This window comes from Danio aesculapii, chromosome 23, assembly GCF_903798145.1.
Source record: "Danio aesculapii chromosome 23, fDanAes4.1, whole genome shotgun sequence".
NCBI classification, from domain to species: Eukaryota; Metazoa; Chordata; class Actinopteri; order Cypriniformes; family Danionidae; genus Danio; species Danio aesculapii.
In genome coordinates, this window is record NC_079457.1 from 44,551,310 (window position 1) to 44,568,253 (window position 16,944).

Consider the following 16,944-nt stretch of genomic DNA (forward strand, 5'->3'; position numbering starts at 1 on the left):
TCATACTTACAAAGCTAAAAATTCAGTTTCTTCTATTCATTTTACTATTCAATAATAAAACTTGGAAGTAAAATTTGATTATTAATTTAACAAGTATGCATGGGAAATACCATGTACATAAACAAAACGCTCCAATGGTAAACCTAACATTTTTATATAAGATTGACCTTAAGCATTAAATTGAAAGATCTTTAAAATAATAATATAAAAGCAATAAGGATGTGTGCAATTTTGCAATCCTTTTCTTATGTGATTTAAAAATATTACTCTATATACTCTATATAATTTACTATATAATATATATAATTTCTCATTTATGGCTCCTAAACTCTGGAATAGCCTTTCTGGTAACATCCGAGGCTCAGACACACTCTCCCAATTCAAAACTAGATTAAAGACCTATCTGTTTAGTAAAGCATACACTCAGTGCACCACTTAGCGGGCTTTCACACAGGTTCTGCATCTTGTTTATATACACTATGAACAGCAGCTACGCTAATTATTCTCTTTATTCTCTATTTCCACCTGGGGATACTCTTCCTGAGGCCCTCAGACTATGCAGAGTCACTGATTCGATCCAAGACCAACGACGAGATGATCCCAAGGTTTCCATATCCTGGACCAGGCCGTATCCTGAGCAGCTACTGTGGTAGTCATGGAGGAGTGGAGTACATGAGACTGATTCCTGTGACGCTCCAGAGACAGACGAGTCTTCGCTGAGGCCAGCTTCCAGCCTCCGCCGCTGAGACTGCAGCTCTGCACAAGACGTTTGGCCAGCGGAGAAATTAAAATGATCGTGCCCAACTGAGCCTGGTGTCTCTCAAGGTCTTTTTTTTCACTTTCGCCAATTAGTGAAGTTTCTTTTCCCTCTCCGCTGTCGCCACTGGCTTGCATGGTTCGGGATCTATAGAGCTGCGCATCGTTGGATTTGCTCTTCAGTGTTTGGACTCTCAGTAGTGATTATTAACCACACTAAACTGAGCTGAACTGAACTGAACTTAAACACTACAAACTGAATTACACTGTTCCTATTTACTGTGACCTTTTATGTGAAGCTGCTTTGACACAATCTACATTGTATAAGCGCTATACAAATAAAGGGGAATTGAATTGACCTAATATGTCCTGGCATGGTGGCGCAGTGGGTAGCACTGTCGCTTCACAGCAAAAAGGTTGCTGGTTCTAGCCCCGACTGGGTCAATTGGCATTCCTGTGTGGAGTTTGCATGTTCCACCTGTGTTTGTGTGGGTTTCCATCTAGTGCTCTGGATTTCCCCACAAGTCCAAAGACATGCTATATATGAATTATATATACATGCTACACAGCTGTATCTCATCCAGGCTTTATTAGCGGAATGTTTAGGTGAGTGTCCACAGCTGTATCTCATCTAGGCTTTACCAGCAGTAAATTTAGGTGAGTGTCCACAGCTGTATCTCATCTAGGCTTTATCAGCGGAATGTTTAGGTGAGTGTCCACAGCTGTATCTCATCTAGGCTTTACCAGCAGTAAATTTAGGTGAGTGTCCACAGCTGTATCTCATCTAGGCTTTACCAGCGGAATGTTTAGTTGAGTATCTACAGCTGTATCTCATCTAGGCTTTACCAGAAGGATATTTAGGTGAGTATCCACAGCTGTATCTCATCTAGGCTTTACCAGAAGGATTTTTAGGTGAGTGTCCCAGCTGTATCTCATCTAGGCTTTACCAGAGGGATGTTTAGATGAGTGTCCACAGCTGTATCTCATCTAGGCTCTACCAGAAGGATGTTTAGGTGAGTGTCCACAGCTGTATCTCATCTAGGCTTTACCAGAAGTAAATATAGGTGAGTGTCCACAGCTGTATCTCATCTAGGCCTTACCAGCAGCTGTATCTCATCTAAGCTTTACCAGAAGGATTTTTAGGTGAGTGTCCACAGCTGTATCTCATCTAGGCTTTACCAGAGGGATGTTTAGATGAGTGTCCACAGCTGTATCTCATCCAGGCTTTATCAGCGGAATGTTTAGGTGAGTGTCCACAGCTGTATCTCATCTAGGCTTTACCAGCAGTAAATTTAGGTGAGTGTCCACAGCTGTATCTCATCTAGGCTTTATCAGCGGAATGTTTAGGTGAGTGTCCACAGCTGTATCTCATCTAGGCTTTACCAGCAGTAAATTTAGGTGAGTGTCCACAGCTGTATCTCATCTAGGCTTTACCAGCGGAATGTTTAGTTGAGTATCTACAGCTGTATCTCATCTAGGCTTTACCAGAAGGATATTTAGGTGAGTATCCACAGCTGTATCTCATCTAGGCTTTACCAGAAGGATGTTTAGGTGAGTATCCACAGCTGTATCTCATCTAGGCTTTATCAGCGGAATGTTCAGGTGAGTATCTACAGCTGTATCTCATCTAGGCTTTACCAGCGGAATGTTCAGGTGAGTATCTACAGCTGTATCTCATCTAGGCTTTACCAGAAGGATTTTTAGGTGAGTGTCCACAGCTGTATCTCATCAGGACTTTTTTACCAGAGGGATGTTTAGTTGAGTGTCACAGCTGTATCTCATCTAGGCTTTACCAGAGGGATAATTAGATGAGTGTCCACAGCTGTATCTCATCCAGGCTTTATCAGCGGAATGTTTAGGTGAGTGTCCACAGCTGTATCTCATCTAGGCTTTACCAGCAGTAAATATAGGTGAGTGTCCACAGCTGTATCTCATCTAGGCTTTACCAGCGGAATGTTTAGTTGAGTATCTACAGCTGTATCTCATCTAGGCTTTACCAGAAGGATGTTTAGGTGAGTATCCACAGCTGTATCTCATCTAGGCTTTACCAGCGGAATGTTTAGTTGAGTATCTACAGCTGTATCTCATCTAGGCTTTACCAGAAGGATGTTTAGGTGAGTATCCACAGCTGTATCTCATCTAGGCTTTACCAGAAGAATGTTTAGGTGAGTATCCACAGCTGTATCTCATCTAGGCTCTACCAGCAGGATTTTTAGGTGAGTATCCACAGCTGTATCTCATCTAGGCTCTACCAGCAGGATTTTAGGTGAGTGTCCAAAGCTGTATCTCATCTAGGCTCTACCAGCAGGATTGTTAGGTGAGTGTCCACAGCTGTATCTCATCTAGGCTTTACCAGCGGAATGTTCAGGTGAGTATCCACAGCTGTATCTCATCTAGGCTTTACCAGCGGCATGTTCAGGTGAGTATCCACAGCTGTATCTCATCTAGGCTTTACCAGCGGAATGTTTAGTTGAGTATCTACAGCTGTATCTCATCTAGGCTATACCAGAAGGATGTTTAGGTGAGTATCCACAGCTGTATCTCATCTAGGCTCTACCAGCAAGATTTTTAGGTGAGTGTCCACAGCTGTATCTCATCTAGGCTTTACCAGAAGGATGTTTAGGTGAGTATCCACAGCTGTATCTCATCTAGGCTCTACCAGAAGGATGTTTAGGTGAGTATCCACAGCTGTATCTCATCTAGGCTATACCAGAAGGATGTTTAGGTGAGTATCCACAGCTGTATCTCATCTAGGCTCTACCAGCAAGATTTTTAGGTGAGTGTCCACAGCTGTATCTCATCTAGGCTTTACCAGAAGGATGTTTAGGTGAGTATCCACAGCTGTATCTCATCTAGGCTCTACCAGAAGGATGTTTAGGTGAGTATCCACAGCTGTATCTCATCTAGGCTCTACCAGCAGTAAATTTAGGTGAGTATACACAGCTGTATCTCATCTAGGCTTTATCAGGAGGATGTTTAGGTGAGTATCCACAGCTGTATCTCATCTAGGCTTTATCAGGAGGATGTTTAGGTAAGTGTCCACAGCTGGATCCCCTGTTTTCTATAGCAGCAGAGTGGCGCAGCGGAAGCGTGCTATGCCCATAACCCAGAGGTCGATGGAACGAAACCATCCTCTGCTAGGATAACATTTAATTGAATCTCTTTGTTAAATTTAGGTGAGTATCCACAGCTGCATCGGATCTAGGCTTTACCAGCGGAATGTTTAGTTGACTGTCCACAGCTGTATCTCATCTAGGCTCTACCATCAGGATTTTTAGGTGAGTATCTACAGCTGTATCTCATCTAGGCTTTACCAGCGGAATGTTCAGGTGAGTATCTACAGCTGTATCTCATCTAGGCTTTACCAGCGGAATGTTCAGGTGAGTATCTACAGCTGTATCTCATCTAGGCTATACCAGAAGGATGTTTAGGTGAGTATCCACAGCTGTATCTCATCTAGGCTCTACCAGCAGTAAATTTAGGTGAGTGTCCACAGATGTATCTCATCTAGGCTTTACCAGAAGGATGTTTAGGTGAGTGTCCACAGATGTATCTCATCTAGGCTTTATCATAAGGATGTTTCGGTAAGTGTCCACAGCTGGATCCCCCGTTTTCTGTAACAGCAGAATGGCGCAGCGGAAGCGTGCTGGGCTCATAACCCAGAGGTCGATGGAACGAAACCATCCTCTGCTAGGATAACATTTAATTTAATCTCTTTGTTAAATTTAGGTGAGTATGCACAGCTGTATCTCATCTAGGCTCTAACAGCAGGATTTTTAGGTATGTCCACAGCTGTATCTCATCCAGGCTTTACCAGCGGAATGTTCAGTTGAGTATCTACAGCTGTATCTCATCTAGGCTATACCAGAAGGATGTTTAGGTGAGTATCCTCAGCTGTATCTCATCTAGGCTGTACCAGCAGGTGAGTATCTACAGCTGTATCTCATCTAGGCTTTACCAGCGGAATGTTCAGGTGAGTATCCACAGCTGTATCTCATCTAGGCTCTACCAGCAAGATTTTTAGGCGAGTGTCCACAGCTGTATCTCATCTAGGCTTTACCAGCAGGATTTTCAGGTGAGTGTCCACAGCTGTATCTCATCTAGGCTTTACCAGCAGGAAATTTAGGTGAGTATCCACAGCTGCATCTCATCTAGGCTTTACCAGCAGGAAATTTAGGTGAGTATCCACAGCTGTATCTCTTCTAGGCTTTACCAGCGGAATGTTCAGGTGAGTATCCACAGCTGTATCTCATCTAGGCTCTACCAGCAGTAAATTTAGGTGAGTGTCCACAGATGTATCTCATCTAGGCTTTACCAGAAGGATGTTTAGGTGAGTGTCCACAGATGTATCTCATCTAGGCTTTACCAGAAGGATGTTTAGGTGAGTGTCCACAGCTGGATCCTCCGTTTCCTGTAACAGCAGAGTGGCGCAGCGGAAGCGTGCTGGGCCCATAACCCAGAGGTCGATGGATCGAAACCATCCTCTGCTAGGATAACATTTAATTGAATCTCTTTGTTAATTTAGGTGAGTGTCCACAGCTGTATCTCATCTAGGCTTTACCAGAAGGATGTTTAGGTGAGTGTCCACAGCTGTATCTCATCTAGGCTTTACCAGAAGGATGTTTAGGTGAGTGTCCACAGCTGGATCCTCCGTTTCCTGTAACAGCAGAGTGGCGCAGCGGAAGCGTGCTGGGCCCATAACCCAGAGGTCGATGGATCGAAACCATCCTCTGCTAGGATAACATTTAATTGAATCTCTTTGTTAAATTTAGGTGAGTGTCCACAGCTGTATCTCATCTAGGCTTTACCAGAAGGATGTTTAGGTGAGTGTCCACAGCTGTATCTCATCTAGGCTTTACCAGAAGGATGTTTAGGTGAGTGTCCACAGCTGGATCCTCCGTTTCCTGTAACAGCAGAGTGGCGCAGCGGAAGCGTGCTGGGCCCATAACCCAGAGGTCGATGGATCGAAACCATCCTCTGCTAGGATAACATTTAATTGAATCTCTTTGTTAAATTTAGGTGAGTATCCACAGCTGTATCTCATCTAGGCTTTACCAGCGGAATGTTTAGGTGAGTATCCACAGCTGTATCTCATCTAGGCTTTACCAGCGGAATGTTCAGTTGAGTATCTACAGCTGTATCTCATCTAGGCTTTACCAGAAGGATGTTTAGTTGAGTATCTACAGCTGTATCTCATCTAGGCTCTAACAGCAGGATTTTTAGGTATGTCCACAGCTGTATCTCATCCAGGCTTTACCAGCGGAATGTTCAGTTGAGTATCTACAGCTGTATCTCATCTAGGCTATACCAGAAGGATGTTTAGGTGAGTATCCTCAGCTGTATCTCATCTAGGCTGTACCAGCAGGTGAGTATCTACAGCTGTATCTCATCTAGGCTTTACCAGCGGAATGTTCAGGTGAGTATCCACAGCTGTATCTCATCTAGGCTCTACCAGCAAGATTTTTAGGCGAGTGTCCACAGCTGTATCTCATCTAGGCTTTACCAGCAGGATTTTCAGGTGAGTGTCCACAGCTGTATCTCATCTAGGCTTTACCAGCAGGAAATTTAGGTGAGTATCCACAGCTGCATCTCATCTAGGCTTTACCAGCAGGAAATTTAGGTGAGTATCCACAGCTGTATCTCTTCTAGGCTTTACCAGCGGAATGTTCAGGTGAGTATCCACAGCTGTATCTCATCTAGGCTTTACCAGAAGGATGTTTAGGTGAGTGTCCACAGCTGGATCCTCCGTTTCCTGTAACAGCAGAGTGGCGCAGCGGAAGCGTGCTGGGCCCATAACCCAGAGGTCGATGGATCGAAACCATCCTCTGCTAGGATAACATTTAATTGAATCTCTTTGTTAATTTAGGTGAGTGTCCACAGCTGTATCTCATCTAGGCTTTACCAGAAGGATGTTTAGGTGAGTGTCCACAGCTGTATCTCATCTAGGCTTTACCAGAAGGATGTTTAGGTGAGTGTCCACAGCTGGATCCTCCGTTTCCTGTAACAGCAGAGTGGCGCAGCGGAAGCGTGCTGGGCCCATAACCCAGAGGTCGATGGATCGAAACCATCCTCTGCTAGGATAACATTTAATTGAATCTCTTTGTTAAATTTAGGTGAGTATCTACAGCTGTATCTCATCTAGGCTTTACCAGCGGAATGTTTAGGTGAGTATCCACAGCTGTATCTCATCTAGGCTTTACCAGCGGAATGTTCAGTTGAGTATCTACAGCTGTATCTCATCTAGGCTTTACCAGAAGGATGTTTAGTTGAGTATCTACAGCTGTATCTCATCTAGGCTATACCAGAAGGAGGTTTAGGTGAGTATCCACAGCTGTATCTCATCTAGGCTCTACCAGAAGGAGGTTTAGGTGAGTATCCACAGCTGTATCTCATCTAGGCTCTACCAGCAGTAAATTTAGGTGAGTATCCACAGCTGTATCTCATCTAGGCTTTACCAGAAGGATGTTTAGGTGAGTGTCCACAGCTGGATCCCCCGTTTTCTGTAACAGCAGAGTGGCGCAGCGGAAGCGTGCTGGGCCCATAACCCAGAGGTCGATGGATCGAAACCATCCTCTGCTATGATAACATTTAATTGAATCTCTTTGTTAAATTTAGGTGAGTGTCCACAGCTGTATCTCATCTAGGCTTTACCAGCGGAATGTTTAGTTGAGTATCTACAGCTGTATCTCATCTAGGCTTTACCAGAAGGATGTTCAGGTGAGTGTCCACAGCTGTATCTCATCTAGGCTGTACCAGCAGGTGAGTATCTACAGCTGTATCTCATCTAGGCTTTACCAGCGGAATGTTCAGGTGAGTATCTACAGCTGTATCTCATCTAGGCTTTACCAGAAGGATGTTTAGGTGAGTGTCCACAGCTGGATCCTCCGTTTCCTGTAACAGCAGAGTGGCGCAGCGGAAGCGTGCTGGGCCCATAACCCAGAGGTCGATGGATCGAAACCATCCTCTGCTAGGATAACATCTCATATAGGCTTTACCACAAGGATGTTTAGGTGACTATCCACAGCTGTATCTTATCTATGCTCTACCAGCAGGATTTTTAGGTGTGTCCACAGCTGTATCTCATCCAGGTTCTACCAGTGGAATGTTCAGGTGAGTATCTACAGCTGTATCTCATCTAGGCTTTACCAGAAGGATGTTTATTTGAGTGTCCACAGCTGTATCTCATCTAGGCTCTACCAGCAGGATTTTTAGGTGTGTCCACAGCTGTATCTCATCTAGGCTTTACCAGAAGGATGTTTATTTGAGTGTCCACAGCTGTATCTCATCTAGGCTCTACCAGCAGGATTGTTAGGTGTGTCCACAGCTGTATCTCATCTAGGCTCTACCAGCAGGCTCTACCAGGCTCTATCATCTAGGCTCTACCAGCTGCACCACAAGTTTGGGAAACAGTGCCCCATTGGTGCAAGGAGGGGGTCAGTCACCTCTGTGTCAGGCTATAAGGGACAAGTTTCCCACCCCTGATACCATGTTTGAGAATTTGAAATCAAAACACAAGGATGGGGAAAATGGTGCGGCCTGTATCAATCAATATTGTCAAGAGTCAAGTTTGTATATGTATGGAGTGTAGAGTGTGTATATGTCTAGAGTGTCTCATGTGTGCATATGTATGGAGTGTATTGTGTGTGTAAATGTATGGAGTGTATCATATATATAAGGTGTGTATATGTATAGAGTGTCTCCTCTGTGTATATATATGGAGTGTATCATGTGTGTATATGTATGGAGTATATCATGTGTGTATGTTTGGAGTGTAAACTGTATGTATCCTGGGCGAGTGTATCCTCCTGTGGCTCAGTGGTTAAGCGTTCACAATCTGACACTGGAGACTGGGGTTCAAAGCCGGTGTCTGACAGCAATGTATAGAGTGTGTATTTGAATTGTGTGTATACGTATAGAGTTTATTCTGAGTGTATGTAAATGTATGGAGTGTTTCCTGTAAATGTTTGGAGTGTTTCCTGTATATGTATAACGTGTATAGAGTGTATCATGTGTATGTACTGAGTATATCCTGTGTGTATGTTTGGAGTGTAAACTGTATGTATATGTTTGGAGTGTGTATTTATGAATTGTCTTTTGTATAGTGTATACTGTCTAATGGGGAGAGTGTATCCTCCTGTAGCTCAGTGGTTAAGCGTTCAGAATCTGACACTAGACACTGGGGTTCAAAGCCAGTGTCTGACAGCAATGTATAGAGTGTGTATACATGTGTATTTGAATTCTATAAATATGTTCTGTGTAAGTGTATGGAGTGCATTGTGTATCCTGTATTATGTGTGAAGTGTATCTTGTATATGAGTGTATTCTGTATCGTGTGGAGAGTGTATCTTCCTGTAGCTCAGTGGTTAAGCATGCAGAATCTGACACAGGAGACGTTGATTTAAAGTCTGTGTCTGATAGAGTGTGTATGCATGTGTATATGTTTGTAGTGTATTCTACATGTATATCTATGGGGTGTACCATATATGTGTGCTGTGTATGTATATAGTGTCTTCTGTGTGTGTATATATATATATCGTGTGTATATGTATAGAGTTTATCCTGTGTGAATATGTATGGAGTGTATCGTGTGTGTATATGTATGGAGTGTATATTATATATGTATAGAGTGTATCCTATGTGCATGTATGTGTATGAAGTGTATTTTGTGTGTGTGTATATGTATGAAGTGTGTATACATGTATATTTGAATTGTGTGTATATGTTTGGAGTGTGTTCTGTGTATAAGTGTATGGAGTGCATTGTGTATATGTATAGAGTGTCTCCTCTGTGTATATGTATGGAGTGTATCGTATAGAGTGTGTGTGTATATGTATGGAGTGTATCTTGTATATGTATAGAGTGTGTATATGTATGAAGTGTCTTGTGTGTGAATATGTGTAGAGTGTATACATACAGAGTTTTTTCAGTGTGTATATGTATGGAGTGTATGTGTTTTGAGTGTATCATGTATATATGTATGGAGTGTATCGTGTGTATATGTATAAAGTGTCTCCTGTGTGTATATATATGGAGTCTATTCTGTGTGTATATGTATGGAGTGTATTGTATATGTGTGTGTGTGTGTGTGTGTGTGTGTGTGTGTGTGTGTATATGTGTATCGTGTGTGTGTATATATATATATAGAGTGTATTGTGTGTGTATATGTATAGAGTGTCTGACAGCAATGTATGGAGTGTGTATACATGTGTATTTCAATTCTATGTATATGTTTGGAGTGTGAGTTTATCCTGTGTGAATATGTATGGAGTGTATTGTGTGTGTATATGTATGAAGTGTATCGTGTATGTATACGTATAGAGTGTATCCTGTGTGTATATGTATGGAGTGTAGAGTGTGTGTATATGTAAGAAGTGTATATTGTATATGTATAGAGCAGGGGTGTCCAAACTCGGTCCTGGAGGGCCGGTGTCCTGCAGATTTTAGCTCCAACTTGCCTCAACACACCTGCACGGATGTTTCTAGAAAGCCTAGTAAGTGCTTGATTAGCTAGCCCAGGTGTGTCTGATTGGGGTTGGAACTAAACTTTGCAGGACACCGGCCCTCCAGGACCGAGCTTGGACATGCCTGGTATAGAGTGTATCCTATGTGCATGTGTATCGTGTGTGTATGTGTATGGACTGTATCGTGTGTGTATGTGAATTGTGTGTATATGTATGTAGTGTTTATGTATAAAGTTTGTGTATGTACTGAGTATATCATATGTGTGTGTTTGGAGTGTAAACTGCAACTGTAAACGGTTTAGTTAGCCTGTGTATTTATGAATTGTCTTTTGTATAGTGTATTCTGTATCATAAGGATACTGTGGCTCCTGTGGCTCAGTGGTTAAGCGTTCAGAATCTGACACTGGAGACTGGGGTTCAAAAAAATTAGGCTTTACCAAAAGGATGTTTAGGTGAGTGTCCACAGCTGTATCTCATCTAGGCTTTACCAGCGGAATGTTTAGGTGAGTGTCCACAACTGTATCCCCCACTCATCAAGACTTTAGCAGCAGTAAATTTAGGTGAGTATCCACAGCTGTATCTCATCTAGGCTTTACCAGCAGGATGTTTAGGTGAGTGTCCACAGCTGTATCTCATCTAGGGTTTACCAGCAGCTGTATCTAATCTAGGCTTTACCAGCGGAATGTTTAGGTGAGTGTCCACAGTTGCATCTCATCTAGGCTTTAGCAGCAGTAAATTTAGGTAAGTATCCTAAGCTGTATCTCATCTAGGCTTTACCACAACGATGTTTAGGTGAGTGTCCACAGCTGGATCCCAAGTTGTCCGCAGCAGCAGAGTGGCGCAGCGGAAGCGTGCTGGGCCCATAACCCAGAGGTCGATGGATCGAAACCATCCTCTGCTACGATAACATTTAATTGAATCTGTTTGCAGCAAAAAATTTAGGTAAGTAACCTCAGCTGTATCTCATCTAGGCTTTACCAGAAGGATGTTTAGGTGAGTATCCTCAGCTGTATCTCATCTAGGCTTTACCAGCGGAATAATTAGGTGAGTGTCTACAGCTGTATCTCATCTAGGCTTTACCAGCGGACTGTTAAGGTGATTGTCCACAGCTGTATCTCATCTAGGCTTTACCAGCGGAATGTTTAGGTGAGTTTCCACAGCTGTATCTCATCTAGGCTTTACCAGCGGAATAATTAGGTGAGTGTCTACAGCTGTATCTCATTTAGGCTTTACCAGCAGCTGTATCTCATCTAGGCTTTACCAGCGGAATGTTTAGGTGAATATCCACAGCTGTATCTCATCTAGGCTTTACCAAAGGATGTTTAGGTGAGTGTCCACAGCTGTATCTCATCTAGGCTTTACCAGCGGAATAATTAGGTGAGTGTCTACAGCTGTATCTCATCTAGGCTTTACCAGCAGCTGTATCTCATCTAGGCTTTACCAGCGGAATGTTTAGGTGAATATCCACAGCTGTATCTCATCTAGGCTTTACCAAAAGGATGTTTAGGTGAGTGTCCACAGCTGTATCTCATCTAGGCCTTAAGAGAAGGATGTTTAGGTGAGTGTCCACAGCTGTATCTCATCTAGGCCTTACCAGAAGGATGTTTAGGTGAGTGTCCACAGCTGTATCTCATCAAGACTTTACCAGAAGGATCTTTAGGTGAGTGTCCACAGCTGGATCCCCCGTTTTCCATAGCAGCAGAGTGGCGCAGTGGAAGCATGTTGGGCCCATAACCCAGAGGTCGATGGATCGAAATTTTTTAAATTTAGGTGAGTATCCACAGCTGTATCTCATCTAGGCTTTACCAGCAGGATTTTTAGGTTAGTATCCACAGCTGTATCTCATCTAGGCTTTACCAGCAAAATGTTTTGGTGAGCGTCCACAGCTGTATCTCATCTAGGCTTTACCAGCGGAATGTTTAGGTGAGTGTCCACAGCTGTATCTCATCCAGGCTTTACCAGCAGGATTTTTAGGTGAGTATCCACAGCTGTATCTCATCTAGGCTTTACCAGCAGCTGTATCTCATGTAGGCTTTACCAGCAGTACATTTAGGGGAGTATCCACAGCTGTATCTCATCTAGGCATTACCAGAAGGATGTTTAGGTGAGTATCCACAGCTGTATCTCATCTAGGCTTTACCAGCAGGATTTTTAGGTTAGTATCCACAGCTGCATCTCATCTAGGCCTTACTGGCAGCTGTATCTCATCTAGGCTTTACCAGCGGAATGTTTAGGTGAGTGTCCACAGCTGTATCTCATCTAGGCCTTACCAGAAGAATGTTTAGGTGAGTGTCCACAGCTGTATCTCATCTAGGCTTTATCAGGTGGATGTTTAAGTGAGTGTCCACAGCTGTATCTCATCTAGGCTTTACCAGCAGGATTTTTAGGTGAGTATCCACAGCTGTATCTCATCTAGGCTTTACCAGCAGCTGTATCTCATCTAGGCTTTACCGGTGGAATGTTTAGGTGAATATCCACAGCTGTATCTCATCTAGGCTTTACCAGCAGCTGTATCTCATCTAGGCTTTACCAAAAGGATGTTTAGGTGAGTGTCCACAGCTGTATCTCATCTAGGCTTTACCAGCAGGATTTTTAGGTGAGTATCCACAGCTGTATCTCATCAAGACTTTACCAGCTGTAAATTTAGGTGAGTATCTAGGCTTAACCAGAAGGATGTTTAGGTGAGTGTCGACTTGTATAGTGTATCGTATGTGAATATGTATGGAGTGTATTGTGTGTATATGTATAGTGTGTATTGTGTGTGTGTGTGTGTGTATATGTATAGAGTGTATCGTATGTGTTTATGTATAGTGTATTGTGTGTGTGTGTGTATATGTATAGAGTTTATCCTGTGTGAATATGTATGGAGTGTATTATGTGTGTATATATAGAGTGTATTGTGTGTGTGTGTATATGTATAGAGTGTATTGTGTGTGTATATGTATGGAGTGTATCGTGTGTGTTTATGTATTGTGTGTGTATATGTATAGAGTTTATCCTGTGTGAATATGTATGGAGTGTATTGTGTGTTTATATGTATGATGTGTATATGTATAGAGTGTATCGTGTGTGTGTATATGTATGAAGTGTATGTTTATGTATAGAGTGTATCCTGTGTGTATATGTATGGAGTGTATCTTGTATGTGTATGGAGTGTATCGTGTGTGTATGTGAATTGTGTGTATATGTATGTAGTGTTTATGTATAAAGTTTGTGTATGTACTAAGTATATCATGTGTGTGTGTGTGTGTGCGTGCGTGTGTGTGTGTGTGTATGTTTGGAGTGTAAACTGTATATTTATGAATTGTCTCTTGTATATGTATAGAGTGTAGAGTGAGTGCAAGAAAGTGTGTTCTCCTGTGGTTCAGTGGTTAAACCTTCAGAATTTGACACCGGAGACCAGGGTTCAAAGCCTGTGTGGCAGGGGCGGACTGGCCGTTTGGCAATTCTGGCAAAATTTAAATGGGGGCCGGTCAGGTTCTTTTTTTTATTTATTTATTTATTTTTTTTATATGTATTGTTTTTGCATGCTGGCAGCTTTTATATCTTGCAAGATGTGAATATAATGCTGCTGTTGATGACAATAATAATAATAATAATGATGATTGATAATTATAATAATGATACATGTTAAGCATTTGGGCCAATCAACAGCAATGTATGAAGTGGGTATACATGTGTATTTGAATTGTGTATTGTGTATATGTATAGAGTGTCTCCTCTGTGTATATGTATGGAGTGCATGTGTGTGTGTATGTGTATGAAGTGTATATGTATGGAGTGTAGAGTGTGTGTATATGTAAGAAGTGTATAGAGTGTATCGTGTATTGTGTGTGTGTATATGTATAAAGTGTAACTTGTATATGTATAGAGTGTGTATATGTATAGAGTGTATCCTATGTGTATGGACTGTATCGTGTATGTGAATTGTGTGTTTCTGTATGTACTGAGTATATCATGTGTGTCCTCCTGTGGCTCAGTGGTTAAGCGTTCAGAATTTGACACTGGAGACTGGGGTTCAAAGCCGGTGTCTGACAGCAATGTATGGAATGTGTATTTGAATTGTGTGTATACGTATAGAGTTTATTCTGAGTGTATGTAAATGTATGGAGTGTTTCCTGTATATGTATAACTTGTATATGTATAGAGTGTATCATGTGTATGGACTGTATCCTGTGTGTATATGTATGTAGTGTTTGTGTATGTACTGAGTATATAATGTGTGTATATTTGGAGTGTTTATTTATCCTGTGTATTTATGAATTGTCTTTTGTATAGTGTATACTGTCTAATGGGGAGAGTGTATCCTCCTGTGGCTCAGTGGTTAAGCGTTCAGAATCTGACACTAGACACTGGGGTTCAAAGCCAGTGTCTGACAGCAATGTATAGAGTGTGTATACATTTGTATTTGAATTCTATAAATATGTTCTGTGTAAGTGTATGGTGTGTATCCTGTATTATGTGTGTATATGTGTGAAGTGTATCTTGTATATGTATATGAGTGTATTCTGTATCGTGTGGAGAGTGTATCTTCCTGTAGCTCAGTGGTTAAGCATGCAGAATCTGACACAGGAGACGTTGGTTCAAAGTCTGTGTCTGATAGAGTGTGTATGCATGTGTATATGTTTGGAGTGTATTCTACATGTATATGTATGGAGTGTATCATATATGTGGGGTGTGTGTATGTATATAGTGTCTTCTGTGTGTGTATATATATATATATATATATATGGAGTGTATAGTGTGTATATGTATAGAGTTTATCCTTTGTGAATATGTATGGAGTGTATTATGTGTGTATAGATATAGAGTGTATTGTGTGTGTAAATGTATAGAGTGTATTGTGTGTGTATATGTATTGTGTGTGTATATGTATAGAGTTTATCCTGTGTGAATATGTATGGAGTGTATTATGTGTGTATATATATAGAGTGTATTATGTGTGTATATATATAGAGTGTATTGTGTGTGTATATATATAGAGTGTATTCTGTGTGCATATGCATGGAGTGTATCGTGTGTGTATATGTATGGAGTGTATATTGTATATTTATAGAGTGTATCCTATGTGCATGTATGTGTATGAAGTGTATTTTGTGTGTGTGTATATGTATGAAGTGTGTATACATGTGTATTTGAATTGTGTGTATATGTAAGAGTGCCTCCTCTGTGTAGATGTATGAGTGTATCTTGTATATGTATAGAGTGTGTATATGTATGAAGTGTCTTGTGTGTGAATATGTGTAGAGTGTATACGTATAGAGTTTTTTCAGTGTGTATATGTATGGAGTGTATGTGTTTTGAGTGTATCATGTATGTATGTATGGAGTGTATCGTGTGTATATGTAAAAAGTGTCTCCTGTGTGTATATATATATGGAGTCTATTCTGTGTGTATATGTATGGAGTGTATTGTATATGTGTGTGTGTGTGTATATGTGTATCATGTGTGTGTATATATATATATAGAGTGTATTGTGTGTGTATATGTATAGAGTGTCTGACAACAATGTATGGAGTGTGTATACATGTGTATTTCAATTCTATGTATATGTTTGGAGTGTGAGTTTATCCTGTGTGAATATGTATGGAGTGTATTGTATGTATATATAGAGTGTATCCTGTGTGTATATGTATGGAGTGTAGAGTATGTGTATATGTAAGAAGTGTATATTGTATGTATAGAGTGTATCCTATGTGCATGTGTATCGTGTGTGTGTGTGTGTGTGTATGAAGTGTATTTTGTGTGTGTGCATATGTATAAAGTGTATCTTGTATATGTATAGAGTGTATCCTGTGTGCATGTGTATCGTGTGTGTATGTGTATGGACTGTATCGTGTGTGAATGTGAATTGTGTGTATATGTATGTTGTGTTTATGTATAAAGTTTGTGTATGTACTGAGTATATCATGTATGTGTGTGTTTGGAGTGTAAACTGCAACTGCCTGTGTATTCATGAATTGTCTTTTGTATAGTGTAATTCTGTATCGTGACGGACAGTATCCTCCTGTGGCTCAGTGGTTAAGCGTTCAGATCTGACACTGGAGACTGGGGGTGCAAAGCCGGTGTCGGACAGCAATGTATGGAGTATGTATACATGTGTGTTTGAATTGTGTGTAATATGTTTGGACTGTGTTCTGTGTGAAATGTATGGAGTGTATGGATAGAGTGTATCTTGTGTTTGTACATGTATTGAGTATATATTTGTATGGAGTATGTATATTCTGTGTATATATGTATGAAGTGTATCGTGTATGTATAACGTATAGAGTGTATATGTATGGAGTGTAGAGTGTGTGTATATGTAAGAAGTGTATATTGTATATGTATAGAGTGGATCCTATGTGTATTGTATGTGTATGAAGTGTATATGTATAATATGTATCTTGTATATGGATAGAGTGTATCCTGTGTGTTTATGTGTATGGACTGTATCGTGTGTGTAAGTGAATTGTGTGTATATGTATGTAGTGTTTTAGTAGTCTTTACCAGAAGAATGTTTAGGTGAGTATCTACAGCTGTATCCCCCACTCATCAAGACTTTAGCAGCAGTAAATTTAGGTGAGTATCACTAGCTGTATCTCATCTAGACTTTACCAGGTGGATGTTTAGGTGAGTGTCCAGCTGGATCCCCCATTCTCCGTAGCAGCAAAGTGGTAACCCAGAGGTCGATAGATCGAAACCATCCTCTGCTAGGATAACATTTAATTGAATCTCTTTGTTAAAT